The 14,559-nt window shown below is 45.1% G+C and overlaps 1 protein-coding gene across 1 annotated transcript in view; it reads left to right on the top strand.

The window, feature by feature from the left end:
• The window catches only part of GNG7 (G protein subunit gamma 7), a 65,003-nt gene that overhangs the window by 19,672 nt on the left and 30,772 nt on the right, over nt 1–14,559 (top strand). The window contains exon 3 of the mRNA XM_063403591.1: nt 9,159–9,252. The gene's annotated coding sequence lies outside the window, so the exon portion shown is untranslated. The remainder of the gene's footprint in view (nt 1–9,158; nt 9,253–14,559) is intronic.

A 14,559-nucleotide genomic window follows, 5' to 3' on the forward strand; every position in this document is an offset into this window, starting at 1 on the left:
CCTGGAATTAGCTGATCCTTCAGGTCCCCACCATCCCAAACCCTTTTGTGACACCACTCCTCAATTGTTTCCATATCCTCCCATCTTCAAAATCCTTAATTTTATAAAAAATCCGAGTTTTGCCAGGAATATCCAAAGGCCACGAGTGACTGACCTGCCCCAGGAGTAGCTCCAGAGGTGTCCCTTGTCCCTCCAAGGAATAACAGCCAGGCCAGAGTTGGTTTTTGGGCAGAAATGTTTTTTTTAAGTGATTCCAGCGGTTTTTTGTCCTCAATCCCAGCGTGGGGCTGGGTTTGGAGTCTCCAGAGAGTCTCTGTCTCTCCTGAGGACACCCAGAAATCCTTTGTGGATGAGCTGCCTCCAAACTGGGATGGTTATTCTGAATTCCAGCATTTTCCTTTGGAATTAGCTGATCCTTCAGGTCCCCAAACCCCTCTGTGGCACCACAATATCACCACTCCTCATTTATTTCAATATCCTCCATCTTCAAAATCCTTAATTTATAAAAAATCCGAGTTTTACCAGGAATATCCAAAGGCCACGAGTCACTGACCTGCCCCAGGAGCAGCTCCAGAGGTGTCCCTTGTCCCTCCAAGGAATAACAGCCAGGCCAGAGTTGGTTTTTTGGGTAGAAATCATTTTTTTAAGTGATTCCAGTGGTTTTTTGTCCTCAATCCCGGCGTGGGGCTGGGTTTGGAGTCTCCAGAGAGTCTCTGTCTCTCCTGGGGACTCCCAGAAATCCTTTGTGGATGAGCTGCCTCCAAACTGGGATGGTTATTCTGAATTCCAGCATTTTCCTTTGGAATTAGCTGATCCTTCAGGTCCCCAAACCCCTCTGTGACACCACTCTTCATTTATTTCAATATCCTCCATCTTCAAAATCCTTAATTTTATCAAAAATCCGAGTTTTACCAGGAATATCCAAAGGCCACGAGTGACTGACCTGCCCCAGGAGCAGCTCCAGAGGTGTCCCTTGTCCCTCCAAGGAATAACAGCCAGGCCAGAGTTGGTTTTGGGCAGAAATAATTCTGTTTTTAGGCAATTCCAGCGGTTTTTTGTCCTCAATCCCGGCACGGAGTCTCCAAGAGAGGGCACTGTGTCCCAGCCGTGCATGAGCTGCCAGCCCCTCATTACAGCGAGCCGAGTAATTAACTGAGACACTCATTAGCGGCTGCTTTCGGGGCTGGCCATCCTCATGTGACCCTGCTCCTTTCCCGGCGCTTCCTCTTGCTTCACTTTCCTCAAAAAAAAAATTACAAAAAGTCCCATTTGCGTCATTTTGCCCTGATTTGTGCTCTTGGGGTGTCCTCCAGGAGGGTGTGGGATCGCTGGGAGCCTGCCTGGGAGTCAGGGCTTTATCCAAACCAGCAGGAAAACGGGAAAAAAATAAAAATTAAAGCTCAGGGAGGTTGTTCTGGTTGGAATTCCTCGTGGGAAAAGTTTTTTTTCTGATTTTCAAATCTTTGTTCCCAGATTTTTATGGAAGTGTGGAAGGGGGAATTTCTGGATGCTCAGGGTGGATGTGACAGGAGGGGCTCTGCTTTTAGACAGGTTTAACCCAAACCAGCAGGAAAACAGGGAAAAAAAATAAAAATTAAAGCTCAGGGAGGTTGTTCTGGTTGGAATTCCTCGTGGGAAAAGTTTTTTTTCTGATTTTCAAATCTTTGTTCACAGATTTTTATGGAAGTGTGGAAGGGGGAATTTCTGCAGCCCTGGGTGCTCAGGGGGATGTGACAGGAGGGGCTCTGCTTTTGGACAGATTTATCCAAACCAGCAGGAAAACAGGGAAAAAAATAAAAATGAAAGCTCAGGGAGGTTGTTCTGGTTGGAATTCCTCGTGGGAAAAGTTCTTTTCTGATTTTCAAATCCTTGTTCCCAGATTTTTATGGAATTTGGAAGAGGGATGTGACAGGAGGATTTCAAGCTCAGCCTGGCAGTTTTGGGGTGGTTGCCCTGGTGCAATTGTTGGATAATTTGCTATTTATATTTGCTATTTATATTTGCTATTTATATTTGCTATTTATATTTGCTATTTTTAGCGGGGTATTTTTAGGGATGTGCCAAGGGCAGCTCTGGAGCTGGGGATGTTTGTGGAGCAGGAAGGGGCAGGGCTGAGCACCCAGGGGGACACGGAGGGGCTGGGGAATGCCTGGGAAAGGCTGGAGAATTCCTGGGAAAGGCTGGAGAATTCCTGGGAAAGAGATGGAGAATTCCTGGGAAGGGCTGGAGAATTCCTGGGAAAGGCTGGAGAATTCATGGGAAAGGCTGGAGAATTCCTGGGAAAGGCTGGGGAATGCCTGGGAGAGAGATGGAGAATTCCTGGGAGAGAGATGGAGAATTCCTGGGAGAGAGATGGAGAATTCCTGGGAAGGGCTGGAGAATTCCTGGGAGAGAGATGGAGAATTCCTGGGAAAGGGCTGGAGAATTCCTGGGAAAGGGCTGGAGAATTCCTGGGAGAGAGATGGAGAATTCCTGGGAAAGGGCTGGAGAATTCCTGAGGGAGCTGGGAAGGGGCTCAGCCTGGAGAAGAGCGGGATCAGGGGGACACTGCCGATGTCCCCAGGTCCCTGGCAGGAGGGGACAGGAGGGGCTTGGAACCCCTGGAGGTGTCCCAGGAACCCCTGGAGGTGTCCTGGGAATTCCTGGAGGTGTCCCAGGAATTCCTGGAGGTGTCCCTGGAACCCCTGGAGGTGTCCCAGGAATTCCTGGAGGTGTCCCAGGAATTCCTGGAGGTGTCCTGGGAATTCCTGGAGGTGTCCCGGGAATTCCTGGGGGTGGCACTCGGAGCTCTGGGCTGGGCACAAGGTGGGCATCGGGCACAATTTGGATTTGATGATCCCAGAGCTCTTTTCCATCCTCAATAATCCCATAATCCGGATTTTCCCCCATTTTTGATCTCTCTGTGGTGCCAGCCAGGCCTCTCACACTCCTCTCTCATTTTTAGGAGCATTTTTCACACTCTCACTTCTCCCCCCATTCCTGAAGTGACAAAAATCCCTTTTTTTTTGGGATTTAAACCCTGCAGAAACGGAGCTGCCCTGGCTCAGCAATCACGGATGGGTCCCATTTCCCAGGGGTCATTAAGGGAATTTAATTTCATTTAATTTTTTCACTAATTGCCTGATCCTGGAAGATTGAGGCCACTTGTGTAACCCAAACCTCATTGAAACAACCTCAGGAGGTGAAACAGCCACATTTAAACCCCAACCTTGTTCCAGATCCTTCCCCTGTTCCCTGTGGTGAACTTTTCCCAGCTGGAAGGAAAAATTGGGAATTTTCCCTCCCTGGGGGAGCGATGGATTCATTTGGAAGCTATTATTATTATTATTATTATTATTATTATTATTATTATTATTATTATTATTATTATTATTATTATTATTTAGGATTATTAAAATCCCTGTAATTTTTGGGATGTTATTGGTGTGGATTTAAAAATTCCTGCTGTTTATGGGATGTTATTGGCGTGGATATAAAAATTCCTGCAATTTTGGGATGCTATTGGTGTGAATTTATAAATTTCTTCTGGTTTTGGGGATGTTATTGGTGTAGATTTAAAAATTCCTTCTGGTTTTGGGATGTTATTGGCACGGATTTTCAAATTCCTGCCATTTAATGGACATTGTTGGCATGGATTTTAAAATTCCTGTGATTTTTGGGATGCTGTTGGTGTGGATTTTAAAATTTCTGCCATTTTTGGGATGTTATTGGCATGGATTTCAAAATTCCTTCTGTTTTTGGGATGCTGTTGGCATGGAATTTAAAATTTCTGCTGGTTTTGGGATGTTATTGGTGTGGATTTTCAAATTCCTGCAGTTTTTGGGATGCTGTTGGTGTGAACTTAAAAATTCCTGTTTTTTATGGGATGCTATTGGCATGGATTTTTAAAATTCTTGCCATTTTTGGGATGCTGTTGGTGTGAATTTAAAAATTCCTTCTGGTTTTGGGATGTTATTGATATGGATTTTAAAATTCCTTCTGGTTTTGGGATGCTATTGGCGTGAATTTTTAAAATTCCTGTTATTTATGGGATGTTATTGGCGTGGATTTTCAAATTCCTGCTGGATTTGGGATGCTGTTGGTGTGAATTTATAAATTCCTTCTGGTTTTGGGGATGTTATTGGCGTGGATTTTCAAATTCCTGCCATTTTATGGACATTGTTGGCATGGATTTTCAAATTCCTGCAGTTTTGGGGATTTTATTGATGTGGATTTAAAAATTTCTGCTGTTTTTTGGGATTCTATTGGTGTAGATTTTAAAATTCCTGTTATTTATGGGATGTTATTAGCGTGGATTTAAAAATTCCTGTCATTTTTGGGATGTTATTGGTGTGGATTTTTAAAAATCCTGCCATTTTTGGGACGCTGTTGGTGTGGGTTTAAAAATTCCTGTTATTTTTGGGATGTTATTGGCATGGATTAAAAATTCCTCCAATTTCAGGGGTGTTATTGGCATGGATTTCAAAATTCCTGCTGTTTTTTGGGATGCTGTTGGTGTGGATTTTAAAATTCCTGTTATTTATGGGATGTTATTGGCATGGATTTTAAAAATTCCTTCTGGTTTTTGGGATGTTATTGGCGTGGATTTCAAAATTCCTGCCATTTTATGGACATTGTTGGCATGGATTTTAAAATCCCTGTGATTTTTGGGATGTTATTGGCGTGGATTTTAAAATCCCTGTGATTTTTGGGATGCTGTTGGCATGGATTTTAAAATTCCTGCTGGTTTTGGGATGTTATTGGTGTGGATTTTCAAATTCCTGCAGTTTTTGGGATGCTGTTGGTGTGGATTTTAAAATTCCTGCAGTTTTTGGGATGTTATTGGCATAGATTTTCAAATTCCTGCTGTTTTTTGGGATTTATTGGTGTAGATTTTAAAATTCCTGTTATTTATGGGATGTTATTGGCACGGATTTTCAAATTCCTGCCATTTTATGGACGTTGTTGGCATGAATTTTTTAAATTCCTGCCGTTTTTGAGATGTTATTGGCATGAATTTAAAAATTCCTGCAGTTTTTGGGATGTTATTGGTGTGGATTTTAAAATTCCTGCCCTTTTGGGGCTGTTGTCACTGATAGAAAAATCCCCTTTGGATCATTTTTTGGGCTGAAATAATTCCATTAAACCTCAGCAGCAGGGAGGGAACTGTCCCTGCTTTGACCAGGCATTTCCTCAAACTGGAGGATTTAAATACACATTTTATATTTTTTTTGTTGCTATTTTGCCCTCTAAAAGGAGAAAAAGGTGATTTTAATTTTATATTTTTGGATGAAAAGAAGCTGGAAAGTCAAACCCATCCCTGGAGTACCCAAACTGCTCCAGCACAGTTTGTTCCGTGAGCGTCGGGACATTTTTAAAATCTCATTTTCCAAACAACTCCTGCGAATTGGCATCCCAGAAGGAAAAAAAAACGATTTTAAAAATAGCTCTGAAATGAATCCTGTTGTTTCCATCCCTCATCCCGAGGATCCCTGAAGCTCTGGAGGGCTTTAAGGAGATTCTGATTTCCTGAGGAAGCTTTTCCTGTCAGGAGTGAGCTCCTGCTGCTGTCTGCAGGGTTTAATTCAATTTTTTTTCTCCTTTTTTTGCTCAGAGGAAAAACAATTCCTGGGCAGGGATGCCTGAGGGGGTTGGAAAAATCCTTTGGAATATCCCAGGTGGGGAAATGAGCTGCTCCTTTTCCCTGGATCCACGAGGGAATCTGTGCTTAATCTGAATTTAATCTGATTTATTTCCTGTGCTGTGGAATTCCACCTCGCCCTCCATACTCATTTATCATTTGCTGATGAATTCCTTGGAATTTTGGAGATTTTGGGTCAATTGAGGGGATCTGAGGGGGGTCAGGGCTGCTCCAGCAGGAATGAGGAGCGACCCCCATGATCCAAATGCTCTTTTCCATCCCCCCATCCCAAATCCAGCCAGAAATCCAGAATTTCTGTGGAAACCTCCCTGGAATGGCTGGAATTGCCCAATTCCAGAGGCTTGGATCAGCCTGGGGCAGTGGAATGGGAGAATTTGGGTGGGATTTGAGTTTTTTCCAGCCCAAACCATTCCCTGATCCTCAGGGATTCCCTGGCAGCCATTCCAAGGTTTGAGGTTTTGGTGCTTTTATTCCCCTTTTTTATCCTTTTTACTCTCCTGACCTGCCCCAAATCCAGACTTTCCCTCTGCCCCCACCTTCCTTTCCATGGAGAGCTGGACCTGGAATGTGAAATCTGTAAAAATCCCTGCTTAAAAATCCAAAACAACAAATTCTGAAGGAACTCAGGGCTCCAGCAGGAATGAGGAGCGACCCCCATGATCCAAATGCTCTTTTCCATCCCCCCATCCCAAATCCAGCCGGAAATCCAGAATTTCTGTGGAAACCTCCCTGGAATGGCTGGAACTACTGGAATTGCCCAATTCCAGAGGCTTGGAGCAGCCTGGGACAGTGGAATGGAGGAATTTGGGTGGGATTTGAGTTTTTTCCAGCCTGAACCATTCCCTGATTCCTGATCCTCAGGGATTCCCTGGCAGCCATTCCAAGGTTTGAGGTTTTGATGCCTTTATTCCCCTTTTTTCTCCTTTTTTTCTCTCCTGACCTGCCCCAAATCCAGATTTTTCCCCCTGCCCTGACTTTTCTTTCCAGAAAATGAAATCTGTAAAAATCCCTGCTCAAAAAAACCCCAAACCAACAACTTTAAATCGCTTTTTTTGGCCTTTCCTCATCCTGAATCCACTGCAGGAGGAGGAGGAGGTGAGAGGAGCCCTGGCCTGAACCGAAATCACTGACGTGGCTTTGACTCCTTCAGAGAAACCAAAACAAAATAAACCAAAATAAACCAAAATAAACCAAAATAAACCAAAACAACCTGTTTGTCTCCACCCAGCCAGCCGGGAAAACAAGCGGGCTCGGATTTCAGGATTCTTGGAATTCATCCCTGGCTCCAGCTGGGTTGAGCAATGTTTTACTGGGAAGGAGCTTTTCTTGGAAAATCCTGGAAATTTTCCAGCTTTTCCTGGAAATCCTGTGCTCAGGACGGGGTTTGGGGGGTGAAATGTGCTGGAAATGTCCCTGGAGTGGTGGAAATGCTGCTGGATTTTTGTGTTTGTCCACAGGAAGAATGATGGAGACACATTTTCTTTATATTCCCCCCAAAAATGGGGAAATTCCTTTTCTTTGTCGGATTCTCCTCCAAAAATGGGGGAAATTCCTTCTCTTGTTCATATTGGCCCCCAAAAAATGGGGAAATTCCTTTTCTTCTTTGTATTCTCCCCCAAAAAATGGGCAAATTCCTCCTCTTCTTTGTATTCCTCCCAAAAATGGGGGAAAAAATGGGGGAAATTCCTCCTCTTCTTCATATTCCTCCCAAAAAGGGGGAAATTCCTTTTCTTCTTCGTATTCTCCCCCAAAAATGGAGGAAATTCCTCCTTTTATTTGTATTCTCCCCAAAATGGGGGAAATTCCTCTTCTTGTTCATTTTCTCCCCCAAAAAATGGGGCAATTCCTTTTCTTTGTTGTATTCTCCTCCAAAAATGGGGCAAATTCCACCTCTTCTCCATATTCCACCCCAAAAATGGGGGAAATTCCTCATTTTCTTCGTATTCTCCTCCCAAAATGGGAGAAATTCCTTTTCTTTGTCGTATTCTCCTCCAAAAATGGGGGAATTTCCTCTTTTTCTTTGTATTTTCCCTAAAAATGGGGAAAATTCCTCCTCTTCTTTGTATTCCTCCCAAAAATGGGGGGAAAAATGGGGGAAATTCCTTTTCTTCTTTGTATTCTCCCCCAAAAAATGGGGCAAATTCCTGCTCTTCTTCATATTTTCCCCAAAAATGGGGGAAATTCCTCATTTTCTTTGTTGTACTCTCCTCCAAAACTGGGGGAAATTCCTCCTCTTGTTCATATTGCCCCCCAAAAAATGGGGAAATTCCTTTTCTTCTTCGTATTCTCCTCCAAAAAAAGGGGAAATTCCTCCTTTTATTTGTATTCTCCCCCAAAAATGGGGAAAATTCCTCCTCTTCTTCATATTCTCCCTAAAAATGGGGAAAAATTTCTTCTTCATATCCCCCCCCCAAAAATGGGGGAAATTCCTCATTTTCTTTGTATTTTCCCTAAAAATGGGGGAAATTCCTGCTCTTCTTTGTATTCTCCTCCAAAAATGGAGCAAATTCCACCTCTTCTTCATATTCCACCCCAAAAATGGGGGAAATTCCTCATTTTCTTTGTATTCTCCCTAAAAATGGGAGAAATTCCTTTTCTTTGTTGTATTCTCCTCCAAAAATGGGGGAATTTCCTCATTTTCTTCATATTCCCTCCAAAAATGGGAGAAATTCCTTTTCTTCTTTGTATTCTCCCCCCAAAAATGGGGAAAATTCCTCCTCTTCTTCGTATTCCCCCCAAAAATGGGAGAAATTCCTTTTCTTTGTCGTATTCTCCTCCAAAAATGGGGGAATTTCCTCTTTTTCTTTGTATTTTCCCTAAAAATGGGAAAAATTCCTCCTCTTCTTTGTATTCCTCCCAAAAATGGGGGGAAAAATGGGGCAATTCCTTTTCTTCTTTGTATTCTCCCCCAAAAAATGGGGCAAACTCCTCCTCTTCTTCATATTCCACCCCAAAAATGGGGGAAATTCCTCATTTTCTTTGTATTTTCCCTAAAAATGGGGAAAATTCCTCCTCTTCTTCATATTCTCCCCCAAAATGGGGGAAATTCCTTTTCTTCTTCGTATTCTCCTCCAAAAAAAGGGGAAATTCCTGCTCTTCTTCATATCCTCCCCCAAAAATGGGGGAAATTCCTCATTTTCTTCATATTCTCCTCCAAAAATGGGGAAAATTCCTCCTCTTTTTTGTATTCTCCTCCAAAAATGGGGGAAATTTCTCCTCTTCTTCACATTTCCCCCCCAAATGACACAAACCCTTCTCCTTCTCTTCATTCCCTCCAAAAATGCGATTTAGCCCCGGATATTTCCCCGAGCCCCCAGCCAGGGATTTATAAAAACAAAGCAGAACAGATTCCTATTCCTGTCTTTATTCCAATTATGGATAAACGAATGGCAGCCCCGATTATCCACTGGCTAATTGGACATCAATCAAACCCCAGGCAGTCATTATCCCTAATTATAACTCCGTTAATTACCCTCTGCTGGGGGTGATGGAGCTGAATCCCCGTTTTCCTTGGCAGGAGGAATCCAGGAAAATCCAGGAAAATCCAGGAAAATCCAGGAACCCACCCGGACCGGGGACAGAGGAGGCCGAGACTGCTCTGCAGTAGGAAGGTGAGCAATTAATTAATTGATTATTGATTAATTTCCTGCTAATTGCTTCGTTTCGTCTGGAAAACTGTGTGGATGAGGAGTGTGGGTGAGTTTGGGTGAGTTTGAGGCTCTTTGAGGTTCTTTGAGGATGAAGATGAGGATGAGGATGAAGATGAGGATGAGGATGAGGATGAGATGAGGATGAAGATTAAGATGAGGATGAGGATGAAGATGAGGATGGGATGAGGATGAAGATGAGGATGGAGATGAGGATGAGATGAAGATGAGGATGAGGATGGGATGAGGATGAGGATGAGGATGAGGATGGGATGAGGATGGGATGAGGATGAGGATGATGACGATGATGAGGATGATGAGGATGAGGATGAGATGAAGATGAGGATGAGGATGAGGATGATGAGGATGAGGATGGGGATGAGATGAGGATGAGGATGGGGATGAGGATGATGAAGATGAGGATGAGATGAAGATGAGGATGAGGATGGGGATGAGGATGATGAGGATGAGGATGAGATGAAGATGAGGATGAGGATGGGGATGAGGATGAGGATGAGGATGGGATGAGGATGGGATGAGGATGAGGATGAGGATGATGAGGATGATGAGGATGATGAGGATGAGGATGAGATGAGGATGAGGATGAAGATGAGGATGAGGATGAGATGAGGATGAGGATGAGGATGAGGATGAGGATGAGGATGAAGATGAGGACGAGGATGAGGATGAGGATGAGGATGAGGATGATGAGGATGAGGATGAAGAGGATGAGGATGAGGATGGGGATGAGGATGAGGATGAAGAGGATGAGGATGAGGATGGGGATGAGGATGAGGATGAAGAGGATGAGGATGAGGATGAGGATGGGGATGAGGATGAGGACGATGACGATGATGAGGATGATGAGGATGGGGATGAGGATGAGGACGATGACGATGATGAGGATGATGAGGATGGGGATGAGGATGATGAGGATGATGAGGATGAGGATGAGGACGAGGATGAGATGAAGATGAGGATGAGGATGGGGATGAGGATGGGGATGAGGATGAGGATGAGGATGAGGATGGGATGAAGATGAGGATGAGGATGAGGATGAGGAACTGAGGTCCGGGTGACTCCAGAGCTCCCCGTGTGTCTCAGCCGGGCTCTGGGGAGTGGGAACGGCTGATTCGGTGCATTTCGGGTGCAAAATCCCCTAAAATCCCAATTTTTGGGAGGGAAAAAACCCCAAAAATCCTGCTGGATTCCCTTCCCAAAAAACCCCAAAATCCTCCTGATTCCCTTCCCAAAAACCCCAAAATCCTCCTGATTCCCTTCCCAAAAAACCCCAAAATCCTCCTGATTCCCTTCCCAAAAACCCCCAAATCCTCCTGATTCCCTTCCCAAAATCCCAAAATCCTCCCGATTCCCTTCCCAAAAATCCCAAAATCCTCCCGATTCCCTTCCCAAAAATCCCAAAATCCTCCCGATTCCCTTCCCAAAATCCCAAAATCCTCCCGATTCCCTTCCCTGCAGTTCCGCGGTGCGGGCGGCAGGGGGCGCGCGGGGGCCGCGGTGCTGGGCTGTGATTTCAACATTCTTTATTTATATAATAATAATAATAATAATTAGAAAATGGCATTTTAGAAAACACAAACACGATAAATATATGTCTAAATATAATAAAATGTGAGATATGATATAATAACATATGATTTTAGAAAAATAGATGACTTCAACAATATATGTCATATATTCGTATAATATTATATGGTATGATATGGTATAATATATAAACATATAACGCTATGTATAATATATAATAATATATAATAATATATAATAATATATAATAATATATAATGATGTGATTATGATATGATTATTACATTATATTATATTACATTATATTCTATTTCTTATATTGTATTACATTACATTACATTATATTATATCTCATATCACATTATATTATATCACATTATATTACGTTTTATCATGTTATATTATATCATAATATATTATATTATCATATTATATCATATATAAGGATGGGCAGAGGATGAGAGGATGAGGATGAGGATGAGGATGGGGATGGGATGAGGATGAGGATGAGGATGAAGATGAGGATGAGGATGGGGATGAGGATGAGGATGAGGATGAGGATGAGGATGAAGATGAGGATGAGGATGGGGATGGGATGAGGATGAGGATGAGGATGAGGATGAAGATGAGGATGAGGATGAGGATGAGGATGGGGATGAGGATGAGGATGAGGATGAGGATGAGGATGAGGATGAAGATGAGGATGAGGATGAGGATGAGGATGAGGATGAAGATGAGGATGAGGATGGGGATGGGATGAGGATGAGGATGAGGATGAGGATGAAGATGAGGATGAGGATGAGGATGAGGATGGGGATGAGGATGGGGATGAGGATGAGGATGAGGATGAGGATGAGGATGAGGATGAGGATGAGGATGAGGATGAGGATGGGGATGAGGATGAGGATGAGGATGGGATGAGGATGAAGATGAGGATGAGGATGAAGATGAATTTTCCCCCACTCCTCCTCACCCTCAGCCGAGCTCTGCTCCCAAACTCAACCCCAAAAATCCCCCCCAAACCCCAGAGCGGTGCCAGCCCCGCTCTGCCCGAGTGTCACTCCCTGTGTCACCCGCGGTGTCACTCCCGGTGTCACTCCCGGTGTCACTCCTGGTGTCACCCCTGGTGTCACTCCTGGTGTCGTTCCTGGTGCCATCCCCAGTGCCATCCCCGGTGCCACTCCCGGTGTCATTCCCCGTTATTCCCGCTGTCATCCCCGGTGCCATTCTCGGTGTCACTCCCGGTGTCACTCCCGGTGTCGTTCCCGGCCCGGAGATTCGCTGGCTCCCTGCCCGTGGTCTGGACTGACAGACAGACTGACAGACAGACAGACAGATAGACACACGGACTGACAGGACAGACAGACAGATGGACAGACAGTCAGACTGACAGACTCACAGACTGACTGACACACAGACGGACAGACAGACAGAGGACAGACAGACACACGGACAGACTCACAGACGGACGGACAGACTGACAGACTGACAGACAGATGGACAGACTGACAGACGGACAGACTGGCAGACACACGGACAGACACACAGACGGACAGACACACAGACGGACAGACAGACTCACAGACAGACAGACAGACAGACACACAGACACACAGACAGACACACAGACAGACAGACAGACAGACACACACATGGACAGACTCACAGACTGACAGACTCACAGGCAGACTGACGGACAGACAGACAGACAGACACACGGACAGACAGACACACGGACAGACAGATGGACAGACTGACAGGACAGACACACAGACAGACGGACAGACTGACAGACAGACACACAGACAGACACACAGACAGACACACAGACAGACAGACACACACACACACAGACAGACTGACACACAGACACACGGACAGACACACAGACACACAGACAGACGGACAGACGGACAGACAGACACACGGACAGACAGACACAGACACACGGACAGACAGACTGACGGACAGACACACAGACAGACGGACACACAGACTGACAGACTGACTGACAGACACACAGACAGACGGACAGACAGACAGACGGACAGACGGACAGACACATAGACACACGGACAGACAGACAGACACACGGACAGACAGACAGACACACGGACAGACAGACAGACGGACAGACACACAGACAGACGGACAGACAGACAGACGGACAGACTGACAGACACACAGACAGACGGACAGACAGACAGACGGACAGACTGACAGACTGACTGACAGACTGACTGACAGACACACGGACAGATAGACGGACAGACAGACTGACGCATTCCTGGGCGCTGAGCTGAGCCCGGCCCAGCTCCCCTTGTGCAGCTCCCGCCTCCCGAACATTCCCGGCATTGTCTGAACGAGGCCGGGCCTGGGCTGCCCTCCACCTGCAGGGGGCGCTCATTTCCAGCTTTAGTTTGATTTTTTAAACTTTTTAAAAACATATTTATTATTTTTTATTATTATTATAATTTCCCCCCTTGGCACAGCCCGAGTTTTGGCCTCAGCACCTGCCCAGGTGTGCAGGGAGGAGAGAAAATTCAGCAGATTCAACATTTTTGGAGTGATTTTTGGGGTGATTTTGCCGACATTTTGGGGCGATTTTGAAGGTTTCAGGGAGTTTGGGGGTGAAAAAGCTGAATTTGGGGTGATGTTGGGTCATGTGGGGGAGATTCTGGGGTGGTTTTGGAGTTTTGGGGTCAATTTTGGAGGTGTTTTTAGCGTTCCTAAGCAGATTTTGAGGTGATTTTGGGTGATTTCAAAGGTTTTTAAGGCAGTTTGGGGCCGGTTTGGGGCTGATTTTTGGGGTCAATTTTGGAGGTGTTTTTGGCGTTCCTCAGCAGATTTTGGGGTGATTTCAAAGGTTTTTAAGGCAGTTTGGGGTGATTCTGGGGACAATTTTTGGGGTGGTTTTGGGGTCAATTTTGGAGGTGTTTTTGGCGTTCCTCAGCAGATTTTGGGGTGATTTTGATGGTTTTTAAGGCAATTTTGGGGACGATATTGGTGTTTTAGGGGATGCCAGAGCCCATTTTGGGGTGATCACCGATGATTTTACCTCCCAGATGTGCAGGGAAGAGAGAAAATCCTGCAGACAAAAAACTTCCAGGCTCCTGTGCCTGTCCCTGCCCCTCCTGAGCACCATTAAATCCATTTTAAATCTCTTTTCTCTCAAGACTGCACAGAATTCCCGGCGTTTTTTTGCTCCCTGAGCTGCAAAAATCCGATTTTAGTGGGGAAGGGCAGTGGTGGAAGGTGCAGTGACCCAGCCTGGCACGGAGGTGTTGCCCTGACTCATCCCGGGCTGGAGGAGGTGGGGATGGATCATCGGGAATGATCCGGAGCCTTTGGAGGGGATTTGCAGCCCGTCCTTTGTGCACAGGGAAATTCAAGGAGTCTTTTAAACCCCGGGGCTGTCCCAGCGTCCTGGAATTCCCGGGGGTTCTGCTTCCATCCCTGGAATCCATCCCTAAAATCCATCCCTGGAATCCATCCCTGGAATCCATCCCTGAAATTCCTCCCTAAAATCCATCCCTAAAATCCATCCCTGAAATCCATCCCTGAAATCTGTCCCCAAAATCCATCCCTGGAATCCATCCCTGGAATCCATCCTTGAAATCCATCCTTAAAATCCATCCCTGGAATCCATCCCTGGAATCCATCCCTGAAATTCGTCCCTGGAATCCATCCCTAAAATCTTTGCCTAACCTAAAATCTGTCCTC

The sequence above is a fragment of the Prinia subflava genome, chromosome 8 (assembly GCF_021018805.1).
Source record: "Prinia subflava isolate CZ2003 ecotype Zambia chromosome 8, Cam_Psub_1.2, whole genome shotgun sequence".
Classification (NCBI taxonomy): domain Eukaryota; kingdom Metazoa; phylum Chordata; class Aves; order Passeriformes; family Cisticolidae; genus Prinia; species Prinia subflava.